The following is a 23,058-nucleotide window of genomic DNA, read 5'->3' on the forward strand; positions in this document are numbered from 1 at the left end:
TTGATAATTGAAAAGGAGCCATAAAGTAAAATGGGGTGGATAAAGGAAGAAAAGGGATCATAATGAGAGACAGTAAATTCAAGATTACAAAAGTAGAAAGAATCTCAGAGGTTAGCTAGTTCAATCTATACATGAATGGATCTGTTCTATAACAACTCTGTCAAATGGTCAACTAGCCTCCACTTGAAGTATCATCAAGGCAAGACAGTCTACTCCATTTTTAGATAACTTCAGTAGTTTTGCCATTCCATTAAACCTAAATCTGACTACTAAATCTACAACTTCTACCTATTCCTACCTTTTCTTCCTTCTATGGCCAAGAAGAACAAATCAAATTTCTCTTTCATAAATAAAGGCAATAATATGCCCCCTGCCTTGTAGTAAGACTTTGAAGCAATCCTAATCCTTTGCATGGAGCAATATATCATATAACCTTCTATCTTTCAACCGTTTTGCTCTCATTTTCTCATTATGTCCTCTGGATATGTTGCAATTTTTCAGTTTCCATATGTGTCACACATAGACCTGAACACAATTGTCCAGATATATTATGACCAGCACAAAGTAGAGTGAGGATACTCTGCTTCTCTTAATGATGCCTAAGATAACATTGATTATTCAAAAACTACAATCACACATTATTTACTCATTTGGAGTTTGAAATTCACTAAGACTCCAAGATTATTATTTTTCACTCAGATTTTCTATCTATGTGTACACACACACACACACACACACACACACACACACACACACACACACATATATATTTGGGCTTGGAATCAGGAAGACTTATCTTCTTTAATTTAAATGAGCTGGAGAAGGAAATGGCAAACCACTCCATTATTTTTGCCAAGAAAATCCCAAGTGTAGTCATAGAGTTGATCATGACCGAAAAAAAATACAGAATAATCAAAATAGTTGAATATTCAAATCCGAATTACATTTGATTAGATTTAGCCTATAGCTCTAGTGTATCAAGATTTCATTGAACCCTGACTCTTATCCAGAATATTAGTTATCTCTTCCAGCATTATGTCATCTGCAAACTGGATAATATCAATGTTAGTCAATAGACATTTATTAAATTCTTTCAATGTTCCAATCACTGTCCTAAGGTCTAAGAGCACAAAAAAAAGAGATAGAAGACAATCCCTGACCTCAAGGAACTCACAGTCTAATGAGAAGACAACACAAAACAATAAACACGTGCAAATTAATTATACATAGGATAAATAGGAAATGATTGAGAGAGAAATCACTAGATTTAAGAGGGTTTAGGGAAAAAATGTCAGGCAGAAGATGAGATTTTAATTGAGATTTAAAGAAAACCAGGGAAGTCAAGAGATGGGGAAGGGGAAAGAAAGCATTCCAGGCAGACAGGTCAGTCAGAAAAAAATGACTAGAGTCAAGACAAGCATCCATATTTCTGAAAGAGAAAAGAAGTCAGTATCACTGGATCTAGCAGTATATGATGGGGGTGAGGTAGAAGACTGGAAAGGGAGGAGTTGGCTTGAATACCAAGGGATTTTTGAATTTGATTTTAGAGGTGATAGGAAAATCACTTTGGTAGATTGGAATGGGAAAAGACTTGGGGCAGGTAAACCTACCAGAAGTCTATTACATGAGTCTAGGTTTGAGCTTATGAGGTCTTGCAGCTGATTGTTGATAATGTCAGAAGAGAGAAGGGAAGATATTTGAGAGATGTTGCCAAGGTGAGACTTGGCAACAGACTGATATGTGTGTGGGGGGAGGGGTCAGTAATGAGCAAGTGTGGATTTGACAAAGATGCAGCTAAGAAATTTTAAGGGTGGCATCTAAGCCCAGATTTCCCCTAATTTCAGCTCTGGGTCTCTATTGAGAAGAGCACATTGCCTTTGGGGTTCTTTTAAGCATAAGAATCCAATTCCAGAGTCTACAGAATTTGAGATGCTTTATTATACAGTAAATATCAATTTGTAGGAGACAAAATTTCCCATATGTCTTTCATTCCAATTACCATCCCCTCTCCAAATGTCCAATATTGCCATCTCATAGCCCAATCCCCAACCTAGAATTCTCTCCTATTTCATCACTTTATCCTTAGGTTGTTCATTCTCTGCACTCAACCATTAAAATAATCGAATATCCACCTCTAGAACCATATTACACACTCCTTCCTCTTCACCATTCATAGGATAATTGAAAGAGCCCAGAATGTGTCATCAGAAGAACTAGAATCAAGTCCTCCCTCTACTATTTACTAATTATATGGCCTTAGGTATATCGTTTCCCCTCTCCGAGTCTCAGTTTCTTCTTCTCTAAAATGGTGGTAATAAAATTTATAGTTTGCTTTTATGATTTCTGTGAGAATCAAATGAAACAATGCACAGAAATAGGATGGTGCTATTGGGTACCACATTCATGTAAGCTGCTACTATTATTGGTGTGGTCCTGGTGAAGGAAACAGTCCGATGCACCCCAGAGAAGCAGGGTTTTTTAACAGAGGACAACTACCAAGTATTTAGCAGTAGTTGGATCCAAAGGTTTGTGAGGTGCCTTCCAATTTTGAGATTCCATGATTCTGTAATATTTCCTCATTTCTTTAGAACTAGGCAAACATCCAGGAACTGAAAAAAAAAGGAAGGAAAAAGAGAGCCTTCTTTATTATGCTGAAAGAGAATGGCAGGCACCCTGGGTCTGAAGGGAGATAATGGACCATCCCAGCAGTGAGCTGCAGAAAGGGACTGGCAGGCTTTGAAAAGCAGGTGTGCTTGGCTAAGACCAGAGAGTTTCCCAGCATGCCCCTGGCAACAACAGAGACACAGATGCATCACACAGGCAGATTAGGGCTGACTAGAGACTTCTAGTAAGGGAGCCAAACATTCAGACCATAAAAAATGAAAGCCACTGCTTAGTCCAAAGCACACAGAATGAACTTCTGCCTGACCCTGATGTGGACTTGTCTAGCATCAGATTTTATCTTTTAAATCCCAGAATCTTTGAGTATAAAGGCACCTTAAAGTTCATTCACTGTAACCTCCCTCACCTAGTTTGTCTTGTCAAGGGACTTCCTTTTTCATGGGGTGCTCAGTTATGGTTGCCAAATCCAAATCTCCTATCAGTTTGCTAGTTTGTTGTCCTAACTCAAAGAGTACCAAAATGGCAGCACTATGCTGGAGGCAAAGTACAGTGTGTTCAACTGTGGCTGATCAAACCAATGAACTCAAAAGACTATACCACAGTTCAGACACAAATAGTCCACATGAGCATTTGGAGCAGACTGTCTCTAAATTTGCACTTCTTATTTCTTTTGTGCTACTGCAATTCTGCTTTGATGACAGAACACAATGCCTTCTTTGATGCAGGCACACCACTCTAGATGGTTCTTTGCCACTGTCTCCTATAACGTGCATTTGATTCCAAAGTTCATCAGAGAAACCTTGAGAGTGTCTTTCTGACCTCCTTGTGAACACTTGCCTGCAAAATACTCTTTTAGGCAAACACATAGTTGTCAATCAAACAATGTCAGCCCATTGTAGTTGTAATAGAATTTGAATACTTGACAGTTTAGCTTAAGGAAGAACCTCAGTGACCAGCATCTTATCTTTCCAGGGGATCTTAAGAATCTTCCTAGGACAATTCAAAACAAAGTGGTCCAGTTTCCTGGAGTGGCACTGTTATACTATCCAGATTGTACAGGCAAATAACAATGAGGTCAGTACAGTGGTTCTATAAGACTTTCAGTTTGGTAGTCAGTCTAATACCTCTTCTCTCCAGCACTTTCCTTGAGAGCCTCTCAAGCGTTGAGCTATCTCTGACAATGTATATACCAACCTCATCATCTATGTGGACATCCCTGGAAAATATATTACCAAGGGAAGTGAACTTATCCACAGTATTCAATATTCCATTTGCTATAACCAGTATTTCCACATTTGGGTGGTGTAGTGTGAGCTGGGGAACCTCTGTTTTGTTATTGTGACTTGTTACCAAAATTAGCAAAAGCAGCAGAGGCTCAATCAATACATTCTGAGAGGTTACATTGAAATAATCATCGGCAAACAAAAAGTCATTCACCAACCCTCCCTCTACTTAAGTCTTGGCTTGTGACCTTTTCAAATTAAAAAAATACATCAGTGTGTCAGCCAGCTGACCTTAATGCAATTTTTTTCCTTTCTTGAAAGGGGTCTGATAATATAGACCAGTGTAGACAAAATGCTATCATTAAATTAATTAATATTGTAAGATAATTTTGGTGAGCAGAGAAGGAACTGGACTCAGAGCCAACAAGTTCATGGAAATACAGGATTGAGAGTAGGAAGTGACCTGGCAGACAATATAAATCCAATGCCTTCATTTTACAGATTAGGAACCTAAGGGTCAGAGAGGTTAACTAACCTATCTCATGCTTCAAAGGTAAAAAAAAATTAAGCCAGGATTCTAAAACTAAAATCTTTAATCCAATATTCACTTTTTCCACCACATAGTATCACACTTAATAAGGTGAGACTTCAGACAAGTTATTTCACCAGTATGTTAGTTTCCTTATCTCTCAAATAGTGACTGCTTTGCCTACCTATAGACCCAGTGTAAATATCAAATGAAAGAATGTGTGAAAATGATCTGAAAACTATCAAATTAAATAAAAATATGTTATAAGATTAATTTATAAACAATATATTTTAATTTGTTGAAATAATGTATCATATAAAATGTATTCTATATGAGCGACATAGGATAGCCTGGACAATAGGTAATCTTCAACTACTTGAGTTGTTTTCTTGTTTGTAGTTAGGCCAAGCTGTTGATGATTTTAGTTGGGACCATGATTTGACTGATGTAGAGAATTTCTCTTGGGGATAAATGCTATGCATTTTATAGTCCAATATGTTGGATGATTTACACACAACCAATTGTCAAAGAAAAGACTAGAACTTAGGTCTTCCTAACATCTCAGTAGGTAGAGCACAGAAAATAAATTCAAATGAAATCTGAATTCAAATCTTGTTTCTAGCACTCACTAGATTTTTGATCATGATAAATCACCTAAACTCTAAGAGTCTAGTTTTCCCAAATGTAACATAAGGATGAGATTATTCATAGTGCCAAGCTCACAGGGTCATCTCAAAGATCAAATTAGATAGTATACATAAAAAGATTCAAAAGCCTAAAAGTGTTATATAATTATCAGTATGGGTTGTCCTAATCACCCACAATATAAAAACATTTTGGTAGTAGAAAAATATAACTGAAAAGTTGAAAGTGTGATACTATTCATGTGGCACAAAGAATGTGTAAGTAGTGAATGGCCCACGTGAGCTACTGGTTACGTTGTGATATGAAGAGAAAGCTAGAAGAGATACCCAAACTATTGTGTGGATGCCCATGTAGTGAATATAAGGGAGATTAGAGCAGACATTGATTGGTTGTAATCTGCATCGTTCAAAGGAACATTCATATTGATGAGGTCACAGATCTATTTGAGTATTTTTGAATATTATTTCTAATTTCATAACATTGTCAGAACAAGGAAAATGGAAAAATTACTAGAACTCTTTTTCACTTTCATTTATCAACACAGCTAAACAAATGTGTTTAAAAATTGATTTCAAGGATCCCAAAGAAACTTCCATTGGAAAAATTTCATCTCTTTAGTACCAACATCTTACCATTGATGTCATTTAGAATTATATGATAGAATACCATGATTATGCAAGAATTAAAAGTTGCAAATAATTTATAATCTTCTCAATATAATCTAAGTTCCCAGTAGGTATTAACTACTATGTAGCAGTCATAGTCTTGGGTACTTCAGTTACAAAGACAAAAATTAAGAAGTCTCTAAGCAGAGGGAGCTTATGATAAATAGAGAGAACATGAAAAATATAAGTAAAAAATTCATACAAAATATATAAGATAAATAAAGGTAATTTGGGAAGGGAAAGACTTCATTTAAGAGTTATTGCTTGAGTTGACCTTGGAAGGATAGTAGGTATTCTAAGAGGAGAAATTAGAGAGGGAGTGCTTCTAGTCAAAGGTCTGTGCAAAGATAAAGAGATGGGAAATGGAAAACCGCATGTGAGATTTGTGCAAGTGGACCAATTCAGTTGGATAATAGAGTTCTTGGAGGGAAATGCTAGAAAGGTAGGTAAAGCCATTGAAGGACTTTAAATGCCATGAATTTGTATTTCAACATGGAGGTAATCGTGAGCTATTGCAGTTTATTGATCAGGAGAGTAATACAGTTACGCGTGTATTTTAGGGGAAAAAAAAACACTTTGGCTAAGATTAAACTGGGAAGAGGCTTGAGGTAGAGAAAGAAATTAGGAGACTGATAAAATAGTCCAAGAGGAAGATGATAAGAGCCTGACCCAGGATGTTGGTTATGTAAGTAGAAACAAGGGGATAAAAGCAAGAGATGGTCTAGAAATACAACTGATAAGATGTAGTTAATGGAGGGAGAGTGAGGGACCAAAGATGATTCTGAAGCTGTGAACCTGCTTGATTAGGGTAGTAGTGACTGGGATAGAAATGTAAATGCCTGGAGGGGGAAAGTAGGTTTATGGCCAGAGATTGGAGTAGGTAGGGCATGTAAGAATTTGTTTGGGGGGCATGTGAAATTCGACATACTACTAGATCATCCAGTCCAAAATGTGTAGCAATAGTTTAGCGATGCAAATCTAGAGCCCAAACAAGAGAGCAGAACTAGATATATAACAACCTGGGAATAATCCACATAGAGATAACAAATAAACCCAAGAACAAAATCTAGCATCCATTGCAATCTACTGGTCAAGTGTACCACTTGGTACCCCAAAATATTGAAAGTGAAAAAGAAATGGCTTCCAGTCCATTGGTGTACCTTTGAGAATCAAATAAGATAAAGTATATGTTAAGAAAAGTACTTACACTGATGAAATCATGGACAATATGCACTCTTCTAATGTGACTGCCCCTCTTTTCAACAAAAATTCAGTTTAACATAGGTATACATTTTCTTTTCAGAGGCAATTAGGGTTAAGTGACTTAGCCAGGATCATATGGTTAGCAAGTATCTGAGGTCATATTTGAACTCAGTTCCTCCTTCCTGGAGGGTCTGTGCTCCTTCCACTCCACTACCTAGCTTCCCTAGACATAGCACTAACCTACTTTGTGTTTGACTATTATATATCTTTGTTACCTGGCTTCTTTCTTCTCTCTCTCTCTCTCTCTCTCTCTCTCTCTCTCTCTCTCTCTCTCTCTCTCTCTCTCCTTCCCTCCCCATACATCTCCCTAATACAAATGTTTTCCTCTTTCTTTTCTTAAACCTTAAACTCTTCTTTCCTTGAGGTTATTGAGGAAAGGAAACTAAACATGGAGTTCTGGAATTTAGGGTTAAAGTCCCACTTCTAATCTATTGTTACATATTTTGGGCAAGTCTCTTAAATCACAATGTCTGCAACTATAAAAAGAGGATTGTTACACTTGCTCTGCCAATTGAATGGATTTTTTTTTAGATAATCTGGCTTAAGTGACTTGCCCTGGGGCACACTGTCAGTAAATATCTGACTCTGGATTTGTACTCAGATCCTCCCAACACCAGGGCAAGTGGTTCATCTAGCTGCCCCTTGCCTTGGACTATTTTGAGGATTAGTTGAGAACTAATAAGAACCAATTGAGAATCAGAAGTCTTTGAATTTAAAACATAGTACTCATACTATCTTAGGTAAATCATTATATTTCTCTAAACTTCATCTTTCTTCTATGTAAAACAGAGTGATTTTCAAGGTTTCTCTTGGCTCTAAATCTCTGTGTTTTTTTATCCCAAATTGTACTCTGTCCCAATTCTCTTATCATCATCATCATCATCATCATCATCATTATTATTATTATTATTATTATTATTATTATTATTATTATATCTTTTCTGGGGACTTTTTCTCACTCTTTAAAATGTCTAATTCATGGCCCACCTTTATTCCCTAATCCTAGTTTCTGACAATAATTAACTAAACTAATCTGCTAACACAATCCCATGTCAAATCCCCTTCAAATGAACTCAGTTTTGGAACAGTAACAAGGAAATATAGTTCGGGGCTAGCATCAAGCCATTTCAAAATGAGCGAATTAAAGTCACTACTGGAGAAAGATGAATTCCCTGACAGTTGTGGGGGGGAGGCAAGAGGAGAGGCTAAAACTACAAGTGCAGTTTAAGAGATTTCCTGCATTATTAAAAGGGAACTATAACAGGTCGGGTCAGTTATGCAAGGCAAGGTAAATGTGGCTTAGAAATCTTAGAGGAGAATGATTTCTTTGCCCTCTGTTTGGGGACCTTACATAAAGCATCATTAAACCTACACGGGCCTAATTAGGTAACTCCACACCATCAAGTTATTAAACATAACTTCGAGCTTTCATTCTGATGAACTTACTAGCCTATACATCTTCCAAGCAGACTGACTTAAGAATGGTTATTTCTAACATTCCAACAGAAATTCAAGTCTTGGTCTGAAATTTTAAGGTATCATTTAAGATAAGTAATATTTCATAATGGAGAGAGGCACTAGTTATATGACCTTAAGTAGTCATTTAATTGCTCCAAATTTCAGTTTTCTCATCTATAAAATGTGGACAGCTATCTATCTAACTCTTAGGGCTGTGTGAAACTGAAATTTTGCACATTTTAATACTTTATATTCATGTCAGTAAATTTTGATGAAGGACTGGGAGGACCAAGGCAATCTACACATTTTTCTGAACAGGTACACATGAAATAAAGTCTCAGTTTCTACTCAGACTATGGGACCCAACAACATCCTCTATTATCAGAAACATCACCTTCATTCTCTAAATATTTATTGAGTGCCAATTTTGTATAAGGCCCTAAATGATTCTCAGAGATAGGAATGCTATAGAAGTCTGTGTCACATTTTAGGAAAGGTTCAGTACCTGGAGACAAAACACCTGACTTTCTGTCTCCCCCTGGACTTGAGTCTATATAACTCATTAGTTGAGTAACTATGAGAAAAATCATCTGAACTAGTTGATCTTCATTTGCATTATAAGGTCTACAGATACCATCTGTCTCATGAGGTAAGGAAACTCAGAGTAGCCCCATTTATAAGATATATGGCCATATAAATGCAAGTTTCTTATTTTTGCAGTGCACACTAAAAGATGCATTTTGCCTTCATAGGCTACAATATGTTGGGAAATCTCAGCTTTTCAGGGTATCCTGTGACCCCTTTTTATGAATGGTTGTGTACCCTTCAGCAAAGCATCACCACTCACAAAGACAGGCAAAATTATTAGAGTATGGCTCTCCTCTCAATCAAGACTGGTCCTTTATTCTGAGACAGCACTCCTTTATTCTGAGACAGCAACTTCTTCCCTTAAGCCACTGCTACTTGCAAACCAGTGCAACGGAATCTGAAAGCAAGGATCTAGCTCCTAAAATGATAAAGCAGGTCGAAAGTAGGGTCTGGATTCAAGAAGCATTGAACTCAACTTCCTAAAACACTTCCCAACTGTGTCATCCTGGGCAAGTCACTGAAACTTTCATGGTGTTCTTCAAGAATGAAAGACAAACAATAACAAATAGTGTAACTGTTCTTGGTTAATTCAAATCACCTGGCTCAAATTAGCTTCCACTTCAGGTACTAAAAGAACTTGCAATTGTAATTATTAAGTGACCATCACTGATAATTATTTTAGATCATGAAAAATGGAATAAGTATTACAAGATTGGAGAAGGGCAAATGTACCAATTTTCAAAATAGTCTGCTAGTCTCACAGATTAATGAGATAGAGTTCAATGCCTGGAAAACAATTCCAGAATGGATCATTAAAAGATGATTGATTAATACAGCTATAAAGGGAACAGCCAAGATGGTTTTACCATGAATGGGTCATGCACAGTTTTATTGCCATTTGGGCACAATTCAAAATTGCTCCAGAAAAGCTGGAACACAACTCCACCAATAGTGGATTGGTGTTCCAATTATCCCACATTCTCTCCAACATTGATCATTTTCTTTTTCTGTTGTCTAGTCAATCTAATAGGTATGAAGTGGTAACTTAGAGTTGTTTTAATTTGTATTTTTCTAATCAATAATGATTTAAAACATTTTTATATGACTATAAATAGCTTTAATTTCTTCATCTGAAAAGTATCTTTTTATCCTTTGACCAATTGGAAAATTACTTGTAATCTTATAAATTTAATTCAATTCTCTATATATTTTAGAAATGAGTCCTTTATCAGACTTACTAGCTGTGAAAATTGTTTCTAAGCTTTCTGCATTTCTTCCAATCTTGTCTACATAGGTTTTATTTGTGCAAAACCTTTTTAATTTAATAGTCATACATTTTGGAATTTATAGTGTTATCTATCATTCTTTTGGTCATAAACTCCTTTGCTCTCCACAGTATCACCCTTTATGTCTAAATCTTCTTCCCATTTTGACTTTACTTTGGTATAGGGTGTGAGATGTGATCTATGCCTAGTTTTTGCCATACTTTTTTCCTAGTTTTCTCAGCAGTTTTTGTCAAATAGTTAGTTCTTATCTCAGAAACTAGTGTCTTTGATAGGTTCAGTTTCTAAAGAAGTTTTACTGAACAAATCTTACAGACCCAAAATCTTGAGTTAGATTAAGAAGACACTTAAGAAGGTCAAATAAATAAAGCATATTGGTTGTGTTAAACAGGATTTATAATGCCTGTCCCAATTTTGACCCTTAAGGACAGACACATATGCAAATAAGTACATAAAAGTGGTCTTGTATGGTCTTGATGAGACCCAAGGAAGGAGGAATAGTTTCTAACTCCAAAGAATCAGTAATTTGAGAGCCAGACTTGGAAGGATCAGCAAGATGTCAGAAGAAGAGAAGAATATTCTAGACTTATAGATTAGAATGAACAAAGGTAGGAAGATGGACAGAAAAAATACAAACTCAGAGAATATTGAGTATTGCAATCTATTTAGAACACTGATTACATAAAGGAGAGAAAAAAATGAGCTAAGAGTAGAAAAGCAATTTTTTCCAAGTTTTTGGAGTATCTTAAATGACTGGCTAATGAAGTGATCCTGTAGTTAAAGAATCTAGGGAAGTCTTTAGAGCAGAGGAATTAGGTCTTTGCATTGAGAAGGAATGTGAAGAATACATGGAAATAAGAAGAAATCTGACCTTGAGCAAATCATTTAACCTCTTTCAGCCTTAATTCCTCACCTTTAAAGTGGCACCTTTAGCAATTACACTTCCTTAACAGAATTGTTACAAGAATCAAATGAGCTATTATGTAGTTTTGCATACTTTTAAATACTATATAAATGCTATTTATTATTTTTAATAGCAAAAGAGAATCCTAACACACTACTCAGACCAAGCAAAATAAACCTTCACATTCTTTTTCATTTATTCAGCATTCACTACATTTCCCTGGTCTCCCAGCTACATTCCCACCCACCCTACTGTCTTATTTACTGACTGTTCTCCATGGCTGTTGGCATCTCACAGCTGTGAGCAGCAAATGTCCCAAATATGTATCTGAATCACTGCTGCCTTTTTCTCTGTTGGACCCAGTAAAACCTGAGGTTGGGGAGGAGGTGAACAACCTGGACCATGGATGGTCAATCCCATTCGCCACAACCTTGATACATTGATTGAATTCATAAGAGATTTGGGAGAGAAACAATGAGAAATGTAAAGAATATCAGAGAAGGAAGAAGTTACCTTGGCTGAAAAGATTTAATAGTGTTTACCAACTTGTGTTAATTCTATTTGCTGTAACTCCAACCTCTCAAAGTTTGTGCCAATTTTGTGTCCTTGTAAATAAATGACTCCTCCCCAGTATTCTGGTATCATCATTGCAATTTCTTGAAATGTGAGGAAATCGATACAAAGATGAGTCAAGTGAATGGCTCAAGGTCATGTAGAATATGAGCCTTCAATCTCAGAATAGAACCTATGTCTTCAGGACTTTATTCTGGTATCCTATTCACTACATCATCTAGCTCATTTTCAACAGTCAGGGGAGCTGATAAAGGCTTTCAAATCTGAATTCAATAAGTATTTCTTCCAACAATGCCTTAAGCTATGGTAAATATACCCCCAGAGTAAATGGTCATGGAAAGAAGAAATGATTTATTTTCTTAGTAAGGTTTTTTTTTTTCATCTAAACTATGTTTTATTTATATAGCACCATCATTTCTAAATATAACCTTCTTTTCTCCCCTAGCCAGAACCATCTCATCCAAAAACTTGAAAAGTTAGTTGTCCTCAGTGACAGGTTTCATATAGTAGAAGGTCTGCATTTGAGCCAGAGAGGTCTGGGTTCAGGTCCTACTTCCAGTACATACTGGCTACCTACATATAGTGGATATAGCACTAGGTCTGCAGTCATCAAAGCTTGGATTCAAATCCAAACTCAGAAATTTACTGGCTCAGTGATCCTGTGCAAGTCAATTAACCTCCATCTGCCTCAATCTCCTTAACTATAAAATGTAATTATAAGAGCACTTACTTTCCAGAGTTATTGGGTAGACAAAATGAGATAATGTTGCTTATCATAGAACCTGATGAATAATAGGAGCTTAGTGCATGTTTTTTCCTTCTTTCCTGAATGACTATGGGCCAGTCATGCCCAAGACAATTCTCTTAAGTTTTATACAAGGACAGGGAAAGGCCCCAGAAAATAGAGTTTCAATAGCAAGAGTTGCTCTCAGTGATGAAAAATGGTTCCAGATGCATACACACAAGCATCCATATAATTCTAGGAACATTCCAAAAAAGTTGAAGCTCTGTTTCAAAATATCAGATGGTTAAAGGTAGAAGGTCTAGATTTTTAGTAGAGTCCTGTCTTCAGGAGGCAGAGGTCTTGGACTTTGGAGACTTGCCAGGCAGTGTTGCCCTCATTGACTGCCCAAAGTCATCATGCGTCTGAGGCAACACCTCTTGGGGTGAGCTTGAAATCTAATTCTACAGCCATCTCCTTTCCTCCAACTCAATCAATTGCTTTAGAAAAGCTCAGCATCCTGTTCTGAATGATCTGTAAACCACCAAAACACACTAACTTTTTCTTTTCTTAGACCTGAGACATAGAAGAGCAAGGTCAGTTGATTCTTTCCATAATCAGACTTCCCCTTTAAACAAAACAACAATAACAAAAAACTTCTCAGCTTTCAAACTTTTTTAACCATGCATATAATTTCATAAGATTTAACTGGTTACTATTTATTTATTCTAACAACTTATCAATCACTGTTACTTTCATTATCCTCCATTATCAAAAACTCAACAAGCCTTGACTCATCTCTTTACCATGAATGAACTCAGATTTGTATTAAAGGAATTGGGGGTAAAGAAATATAGAAAAGTATAGTCATTGTTCTCCAGGAGGTCACTCTTTGAGCAGACAAAACTAACATATATATATATATATATATATATATATATATATATATATATATATATATGAAATAATGAATAATCAAAGTAAAATCTTCCTCTGATACCTAAATCTTAGCATGTAAATGATCCTATAGATTTCTTTATTAAATGTTTCTTGTATTTTTTATATCAATTACATTTCCAAAAATACCCTTCCACCCTCCCCTGGAGAGCTATCCTACATATCAAAGAGTGAAATAAGAAAGGAGATAAAGCAAATCAACTAAACTAAGCTGACGCATCAACCAAATCTGGCAATTCATGCAATGTTTCACATCCATAATCCTCCTAATTCTGCAAAAAAAAAGGAAAAAATAAATGAAGTATATATTACAAAGCATTCAGCTTCAGTTTTCTGGTCTTTCATTGTATATTTTTGTTTTCCTGGTTCTGTGTATTTTACTTTTCATCAAAATGCTCAAGTTCAAGTACAGTCTCAGATACTTACTAGATGTGACCCTGGCCTAGTCACTTATCTCAGTTTTCTCATCTGTAAAATAGAATCATCTCCATTCATTTGTGAGGATCAAATGAAATAATAATTTTAAAGCTCCTGGAACATAGTGTTATATAAATATTAACTATTATTATTAATTATTATTCCACATAAATCTTCCAATGGTTTTCTGAATTTTTTTATATTCATAACTTCTTATTTTATGAACCATGTTTTTTTAGCCATTCTCCAGAAGACAGCCATCCACTTGATTTCCAGTCCTTCATTATACAAAAAGTTGCATTATGCATGTTTTGGTATCTATAATACCTTTCTTTCTACCTTTAACCATCTTAAAAAATATACCTGAGTGGGGGATCTTTGTTTTCTGAAAGTTACACCAAAGCTCTAATTGATCGTACAAATTTAGTAAGGTTTTGAGTATGGATTGAGAACTGAGAGTGTATTGATCATGTGAGATCCAACTTGACTAAGGATAAAAAATGTCATCAGCCAAAGGAAGACCACCAAATGATGGCCATAAAAAGTGATGAAAGCACTCCATTAAGAAGCTGATGATGGGTGATGATCTATCTATATGAGTGAAAGGAATGCGCTCCAATGAAATCAAATTTTTGAAGAGCATAATAAAGCACCAGATCCTGTAGCTCAGAGACATATCATGGATTAGTGAAAAGAATTTAGGCCTATGAATCAAGAGATCCGGGTTGTAATCCCAGTGATGCCCCTTGTTGGCTGTGCCAATTAGCGTTAGACCTTTAATACTTTGAATTCAACTTTCCTCACTTGCAAAGTGAGAGGATTGCACTAAGCTGTCTTTACTTAAAACATCAGACAGTAAGAAAGACACTTCATCTGTCCTTCAGACCTTCTCATCATGCACAGGTCACCAATCTAAGACAAAATATATGCTTGAGTATCCTTCATTCTGGGAGAGATAATCTGTTCAACACTAGAGTGTTCCCTAGGGCAGAGCTGGCCTAGTTGAACAGTGAAATAAATAAACTTCAAACCTCTATAACTAACCAGGCTCCAGGACTTTCCATACCTTTGGTCTTACTATCAGACATCTTTGGGTCTACCCAAATATCTACCCAATGTATGCCATCATTTCTATTGGGGATGATGAAAAAAACAATGATATTGTAAAAGGTACATTAATCTACTTCCACAGAGATCCTCTCAGAATTCCTGTGACTGAATCATTGTCTGCTAGTCTGAATCTCACAGCCCCTTCACATCTTTCCATATCAGCCCTCTCCCTTCTATATCATTATCTCATAGCACTCTATTTTCCCATTCTATAATTGCAAAACTGCTTTTCATGTCAGTTCTCATCCTAAATTACCTTAAACATATTTTATCCTATTGCATATTGTTCCTCCTACTTTCTCCTCAAAAGATTATAAGGGCAATGACTATTTTATTTCTCTTTTTGTATTCCCAGAGTCTTATATCATGCTATGTTGTTGGTTATCTAGTCATTTCAGGCATGTTCTACTACTTTTCATGACCCCATTTGGATTTTCTTGGCAAAGATACTTGTTTGTCATTTCCAACCCTAATTCATTTTTCAGATGAAGAAACTGAGGCAAATACGATGAAATGACTTGCCCAGGGTCACAGGCACAGTAGTTCCTAAATAAATGCTTGTTGAATTGAATTAAATTTGAGAGGTTCCTCTCTCTCTATTCAGAGGCAGTCAAATAGAGAGACAACTTCTAAGTATATAAACAACCATTAGAGCTCATGTTGTCAGCTTAAATTAATTCCATTTTCCTTCATTTTTTCCACAGTTTTTTGAGCTAGGAACATGAGATGGAAGTAGCAGCATCAGAAGGAACAAAACAGTCATTCTTTGGTAAGCTCCTAAAGCTAAGAAGGGCAAATGAACTATTCTGATAATTGCAAAATGCAGTTTTTAAAATGAGAGAAACAGCTCAGCATTCTTAACATCAAAATGACCTGAAGTCCAGCAGTCTGTATTGAGGGAGGCATTTGACTCCAAATTAGATTGAAAATAACCATCCTTCTCAAGCCTGAGGATAAAATCAGGAAAGAACTAGCCACCAATTAATAAAATTTAGGGACCTAATTATACTGAACTGTTTGCTATTATTTATGAAACTTTGTTTTCATAATGACTCACCACAAATTCCAATGTTTTTGCTTAGTTGCTTTAAGAATTCACCTGAATTCATCGAGTTTTAATTAAGTGTCCATAAAGTACCAGGAGCTATGTAGGAAAAGATGAAAAATGACATGATTAATCCCTGACTTCAAAAAGCTTATAGTCTAAGACAGGAAGATGAATATAAGCTATGCACACATGCTAGGATCTGCCCAAAGAAGAAATTCAAATTAAATGCCCCAGAAAATGTTTCACTAGGACATCTATTTGGACAGGTAGAGATCAGGACCAGGACATAAGGCTTAATTCAGGAAACAGCTAGTCATCTAATTTCTCTGGGATGTGGAAGCAACTTGAAATAAGACTGAAGAGGGAAATTGGAGCAAGACTCAGACTACAGATACTGTTCTTGATGCTCAGAGGTCATTGAGAGTCACTAAAGATTTAAGGACAAAGGAGGGACATGACCAAACTGGCAAAAAGGTTCACAGGTTTTGTTTCACTGCCCTTCCAAAATTGCTCTGTAATTGTTATGCAATAAAAACTTCCCCTCTTCTAAATTGTAACTGGTTGGAAATGCCTCTTAATGCCCTTATCTACCTCTGAGTCTGCCCATGCAGATCATTGCTCTTTCTCTGACAACATCCCTCAAGTGTAGATTCAAATACCCCAGGGACAATATACAGCTTCTTCAGCTTTGAACTTGAAAACTTTAACAAAAAGTGACAGAAATGTCTCAAAGCAAACAGAGTCTAACACCACACAAGTGGAAACCAGAAGCAAGGAACAGCCTCAAACTCTTTAGTTTAGAGCAGAGGAAGAAATTAGGAAATGAGTTGCTAACAGAACCACATTTCCTGGAATTTTGTTTGGTTTTGTACAGATTAAAAAAGTGAATCATAGTTCTAGTCAACCTTTTGATAAATAGCTAGGACTTTTCCATGATCATAGACCCTGGATTCTTAAAGTTTAGAATTTTATAGCACACAAGATCTCAGTGAAAAGTTTTGGGGAAATTACTTATTAATACAACTATTTTAGTACCAAGTATAGGGGTCATAAAGTGAAAACTAATAAAGACCTGGGAAACTTTTCTAGGTCATGATGTCCAAAGAATTTACCATTGCAGGTCACTTAACCAGACTGGTCTTCAAATTACAGAGTTTAGAATATGAGCCAAGGGGTAGGTGACATGTCTTTCATGGTAGATAGTATCAGTAAGAATTTATGCTTTCCTAGGAGTCTTAGGATCTTAAGGTCAGTTTTAAAGAATAGTAAGGTATAAGCAAGCATAAGTAAGGTATAGTATACAAGTAAATCTGCACTGATGAAATTGCAGATCCAGCCTAGAAATAGGAGCAGAATTTATATGAATTAACCAAAGTTGAAAAGAACAAGGTAAACCTCCATTGAGACCACAGCCTTCTTCAAAACATTCTGTTCACCTTGCAAAACTGCTCCTTCTCCTCCTCTTGTTTTTAACCCCTGGGATAATATAAACTCTTTATGAGAAGGGATTGCTTCATATTCTGTGTTGGTATTCCTGATGCCTAGCATGGAGTCTTTCATTTAAATATTTGCTGACTGAAAGACACTTGAATGGCTCTGTAATGAAGATTTTGATAACTCTCAGTCGGTCCTGTTTTCAGTGGAAATTTCCAGGAGGGTAGGTTAAAAGGAAGCATAGAAACTACATTTCATTTTAAAGACTTAAAAAAGAAGTATTATATGGTGAATACTCTGGATGTACTTTTCTAATCTCCACTTGCAGGCTGGGATTCCAAAGCACAGTAGCTCTGTTTCCCATCAGGGATAAGCCTAAATTTGTCTACTCTGCCTAGAGTCTAGAATCTTGGACAATGTTGCTCTTTTTTATGTCCAGAAGAAGTCCACTTTTTAGTATGAATGGTTAAAGCTGGTAAGATATAAAAATTTCTAATACTGTGGTTCACAACCCCCCACTGGTATTCTCTTCATCATTATCATCATATAGCCAGTCAGGTCCAATTAGCTTATTTTATAAAGGGTTTTTGTTAAGAGAGTACAGTAAGAACAAAAGAAGCAGAACATCTCTCCACAAGTCTATGATACTCTCTCCCACTATTGCATACTGAATCCAGGGGAAAACTGGTGGAGAGGCAAACTCAGAACTCCTAGGAGCCTTTTTGCTAACATTCTCTAGATGTTCCTCTCATGTATGGTATAGATTTTCTTCTGGGATTCCTTAGAGGGACTCAAATCTACCTTTCTCCATGGTGCTTAGTATGTACTCAGGTCTCATCAGCTTATCTGGCGACATTGCTAGGAAGCAGTTGTAGGAATCTAAATTCTCCTCTGGCCATAGCAAGGTGGGTAGAATGAAGAGAATAACTAAAGGTGGTTGTAGAACTCTTCTTCTCCCTCCCCTTTTAAAGGTCTCGTCTAGAGGCTCTCACCATTAAGCTCATATTTCTCAACAAGGAAACTCAAATTCCTGATTTCAAACAAATATACAGACTCAACAGGGTATCATTGAGTCTCTCAGCCAATATGAAAAAATTGATGTTGCATCTAGTCAAAATATTTTTGATTAATTCAATGATAGAATTTAAGCTTTGCTTAGATCTAGTAAACTTTCTCACCTGACTATCTACCTAAGTTATCTGTGTTCCTTCACCTAATATAGCTATCTGAATATAATATTTTGTCACTTTAAATAGGAAGTAATTGAAAATTTATGTTTCACATTTTTCTACCACCCTCCCTTCTCTTTCACCTCCCTATGGCTGCAAACAGTATGATAAAAGTTGGATAGGTACATTTGTGTTTTACATATTTACTTATTAGTCATTTTGTGAAAGAGGAATTAGAACTAAGGGGAAAGGAAAAAAACATGAGATAGGAAGGAAAAATTTAAAAGGAGTTTGTAAAACGTGAACATAATATGCATTCAGATTCTGTAATTTTTCTTCCTCTGAATGAGGATGGCATACATATCAGGTCTCCCAGGGTTGTCCTTGATCTTTGAACTGTTGAGAGGAGCTTCATGCATTCTAGTTGATTATCTTACAATGTTGCTAATGTGTACAATGTTATCTTGGCTCTACTCCCTTCACTCAGCATCAGTTAATGTAATTCTTTCCATTCTTCTCTAAAGTCTGACTACACATGATTTCTTATATAACAAGAGTATTCCACACATTTATATACCGTAACATGTTCAGTCATTCCCCAATTGATGGGCATTTCCTCAATTTCCAGTCCTTTGACACTACAAAAAGATTTTTCCTGGTCATGATTTCTTTTGCATACAGTCCCAGTATTGGTATTGTTTGCATCAAAGGGTATAATCAGTTTTATCAATCTTTGGGCATAATTCCAAATTGCTCTCCAGAATGGCCAGATCAGTGCTCAACTCCACCAACAGTGCTTTAATATCCCAATTTTTCCACATCTTCTTCATCATTGATCATTTTCCTTTTTTGTTATCTTAGTTAATCTGAAAGGGGTGAGGTGGGACCTCATAGTTATTTTAATTTGTATTTCCTAATCAATAATCATTTGATGTATTTTTTAATAAATGTCTTTAATTTCTCCTGAAAATTGCCTTTTATCCTTTGACCATTTATCAATTGGAGAATGTCTTGTAATCTTATGAATTTTATTCAGTTCTCTTATTTTAGAAAGGAGACAATTAACTATGAAAATTGCTCCCCTGTTTTCTATCTTTCTTCTAATCTTGGCTGAATTGATTTTATTAGTGAAAAAAATTTTAACCTAATATAGTCAAAATCATCCATTTAGCATATTACAATGTTCTCTATTTCTTGTTTGGTTATAAATCTCCCCTTTTCATAAATCGGACAGACAGAGCATTTCTCCTTCTCTAAATTTGTCTATAGTATCTCCCTTTATGTCTAAATCCTGTACCCATATTGATCTTATTTTGATATAGGGTATGAGATGTGGGTCTATGCCTTCTTTTTGCAGTACTATTTTCCAGTCCTCCCCACCCCAGTTTTTGTGAGTTCTTATCCCAGAAACTAATGTCCTTGAGTTTGTCAAACTGAGATTACTTTACCACCTCTTTTGGTTGCATACCCAACTCATTGATCTCCCATTTCTCTATTTTATTCATATAAGCATTTAGAGATATAAAATTTCTCCTAAACCTTTCTTTGCATTTTCCTATCAAATCCCTTGATATTCTTGGTTTTTTGTGCTTCAGAAGAATTTATTTTTTTAATTTTTTATTAAAGATATTAGTTGAGTTTTACAATTTTCCCCCAATCTTGCTTCCCTCCCCCACCCCCACCCCACAGATAGCACTCCATCAGTCTTTACTTTGTTTCCATGTTTTACCTTGATCCAATTTGGGTGTGATGAGAGAGAAATCATATCCTTAAAGAGAATAGAATTCTCAGGGGTAACAAGATCAGACAATAAGATATCTGGGATTTTTTTTCCAAACTAAAGGGAATAGTCCTTGTACTTTGTTCAAACTCCACAGCTCCTTATTTGGATACAGATGGTACTCTCCTTTGCAGACAACCCAAAATTGTTCCCAATTGTTGCACTGATGGAATGAGCAAGTCCTTCAAGCTTGAACATCACTCCCATGTTGCTGTTAGGGTGTACAGTGTTTTTCTGGGTCTACTCATCTCACTCAGCATCAGTTCATGCAAATCCCTCCAGGTTTCCCTTAAGTCCCGTCCCTCCTGGTTTCTAATAGAACAGTAGTGTTCCATGACATACATATACCACAGTTTGCTAAGCCATTCCCCAATTGAAGGACATTTACTGGATTTCCAATTCATTGCCACCACAAACAGAGCTGCTATAAATATTTTTGTACAAGTAATGTTTTTACCCTTTTTCCTCATCTCTTCAGGGTATAGACCCAGTAGTGGTATTGCTGGCTCAAAGGGTATGCACATTTTTGTTGCCCTTTGGGCATAGTTCCAAATAGCTCTCCAGAAGGGTTGGATGAGTTCACAGCTCCACCAACAGTGTAACAGTGTCCCAGATTTCCCACATAACTTTCCAAGATCATTATCCTTCCTGGTCATATTGACCAATCTGAGAGGTGTGAGGTGGTACCTCAGAGAAGCTTTAATTTGCATTTCTCTAATAATTAATGATTTAGAGCATTTTTTCATATGGCTATGGATTACTTTGATCTCCTCATCTGTAAATTGCCTGTGCATATCCTTTGACCATTTGTCAATTGGGGAATGGCATTTTGTTTTAAAAATATGACTCAGTTCTCTATATATTTTAGAAATGAGTCCTTTGTCAGAATCATTAGTTGTGAAGATTGTTTCCCAATTTACTACTTTTCTTTTGATCTTGGTTACATTGGTTTTATCTGTGCAAAAGCTTTTTAATTTAATTTAATGGAAATCATCTAATTGGTTTTGGGTGATGTTCTCCAACTCTTCATTAGTCATAAACTATTCCCCTTTCCATAGATCTGACAGGTAGACTAGCCCTTGATCTTCTAATTTGCTTATAGTATTTTTTTATGTTTATGTCCTATAACCATTTGGATCTTATCCTGGTAAAGAGTGTGAGGTGTTGGTCTAATCTAAGTTTCTTCCATACTAACTTCCAATTATCCCAGCAGTTTTTATCAAAGAGGGAGTTTTTATCCCAATGGCCTGACTCTTTGGGTTTATCAAACAGCAGATTACTATAATCCTCTCTTGCTTTTACACTTAGTCTATTCCACTGGTCCACCACTCTATTTCTTAGCGAATACCAAACAGTTTTGATGACTGATGCTTTATAATATAATTTTAGATCGGGTAGTGCTAAGCCACCTTCGTTTGTATTTTTTTTTTCATTAAGCTCCTGGCAATTCTTGACTTTTTATTTCTCCATATGAATTTAATTACAATTTTTTCTAACTCATTAAAGTAATTTTTTGGAATTTTGATTGGTAGGGCACTAAACAGATAGTATAGTTTTGGTAGAATTGTCATTTGTATTATATTAGCTCTCCCTATCCATGAGCAGTTGATATTTGCCCAGTTATTTAAATCTAATTTAATTTGTGTGAGAAGTGTTTTATAATTGTTTTCAAGAAGATTCTGAGTCTGCCTTGGCAAATAGACTCCCAAATATTTTACACTGTCTGAGGTTACTTTGAATGGAGTTTCTCTTTCTAGCTCTTACTGCTGTTTCTTGCTAGACATATATAGAAAAGTTGAGGATTTATGAGGGTTTATTTTATAACCTGCAACTTTGCTAAAATTGTTAATTGTTTCCAGTAGTTTTTTAGATTATTTCGTGGGATTCTCTAGACAGACCATCATGTCATCTGCGAAGAGTGAGAGTTTTGTCTCTTCCTTCCCAATTTTAATTCCTTCAATTTCTTTTTCTTCTCTAATTGCTGATGCTAACATTTCTAATACAATATTGAATAGTAGTGGTGATAATGGGCACCCTTGTTTGACCCCTGATCTTATTGGGAATGCCTCTAGCCTCTCCCCATTGAATATAATGCTTGTTGATGGTTTCAGATAGATACTGCTAATTATTTTAAGGAACAGTCCATTTATTCCTACACTCTCTAGTGTTTTTAATAGGAATGGATGCTGTATTTTGTCAAAAGCTTTTTCAGCATCTATTGATATGATCATATGATTTCTGATAGGTTTGCTGTTGATATAATTGAGTATACTTACAGTTTTCCTAATATTGAACCATCCCTGCATTCCTGGAATAAATCCTACTTGATCATAATGTATTATCCTTGTGATGACTTGTTGTAGTCGTTTTGCTAAGATTTTATTTAGGATTTTTACATCTATATTCATCAGGGAAATAGGTCTATAATTTTCTTTCTCTGTTTTAACTCTTCCTGGTTTAGGTAACAGTAACATGTTGGTTTCATAGAAAGAGTTAGGCAGAGTTCCATCTTTCCCTATTTTTCCAAAGAGTTTATTTAGGATTGGAAACAATTGTTCCTTAAATGTTTGGCAGAATTCACTTGTGAATCCATCTGGCCCTGGAGATTTTTTTTTAGGGAGTTCAATAATGGCTTGTTAAATTTATTTTTCTGAGATAGGGTTGTTTAG

At 35.9% G+C, this 23,058-nt stretch overlaps 1 long non-coding RNA gene across 3 annotated transcripts in view; it reads right to left on the bottom strand.

Annotated features, from left to right (window-relative positions):
- Positions 1-23,058, bottom strand: part of LOC141516392 (uncharacterized) — a 143,129-nt gene that overhangs the window by 42,212 nt on the left and 77,859 nt on the right. For 2 of the 3 annotated variants that reach the window (XR_012476683.1, XR_012476685.1), the window contains exon 3: positions 16,016-16,102. The exons of the other annotated variant lie outside the window; for it this stretch is intronic. This is a non-coding gene — a long non-coding RNA (uncharacterized LOC141516392). The remainder of the gene's footprint in view (positions 1-16,015; positions 16,103-23,058) is intronic. 3 annotated transcript variants of the gene reach the window in all.

This window comes from Macrotis lagotis, chromosome 3 (genome assembly GCF_037893015.1).
Source record: "Macrotis lagotis isolate mMagLag1 chromosome 3, bilby.v1.9.chrom.fasta, whole genome shotgun sequence".
In the NCBI taxonomy this organism is placed as follows: Eukaryota; Metazoa; Chordata; class Mammalia; order Peramelemorphia; family Peramelidae; genus Macrotis; species Macrotis lagotis.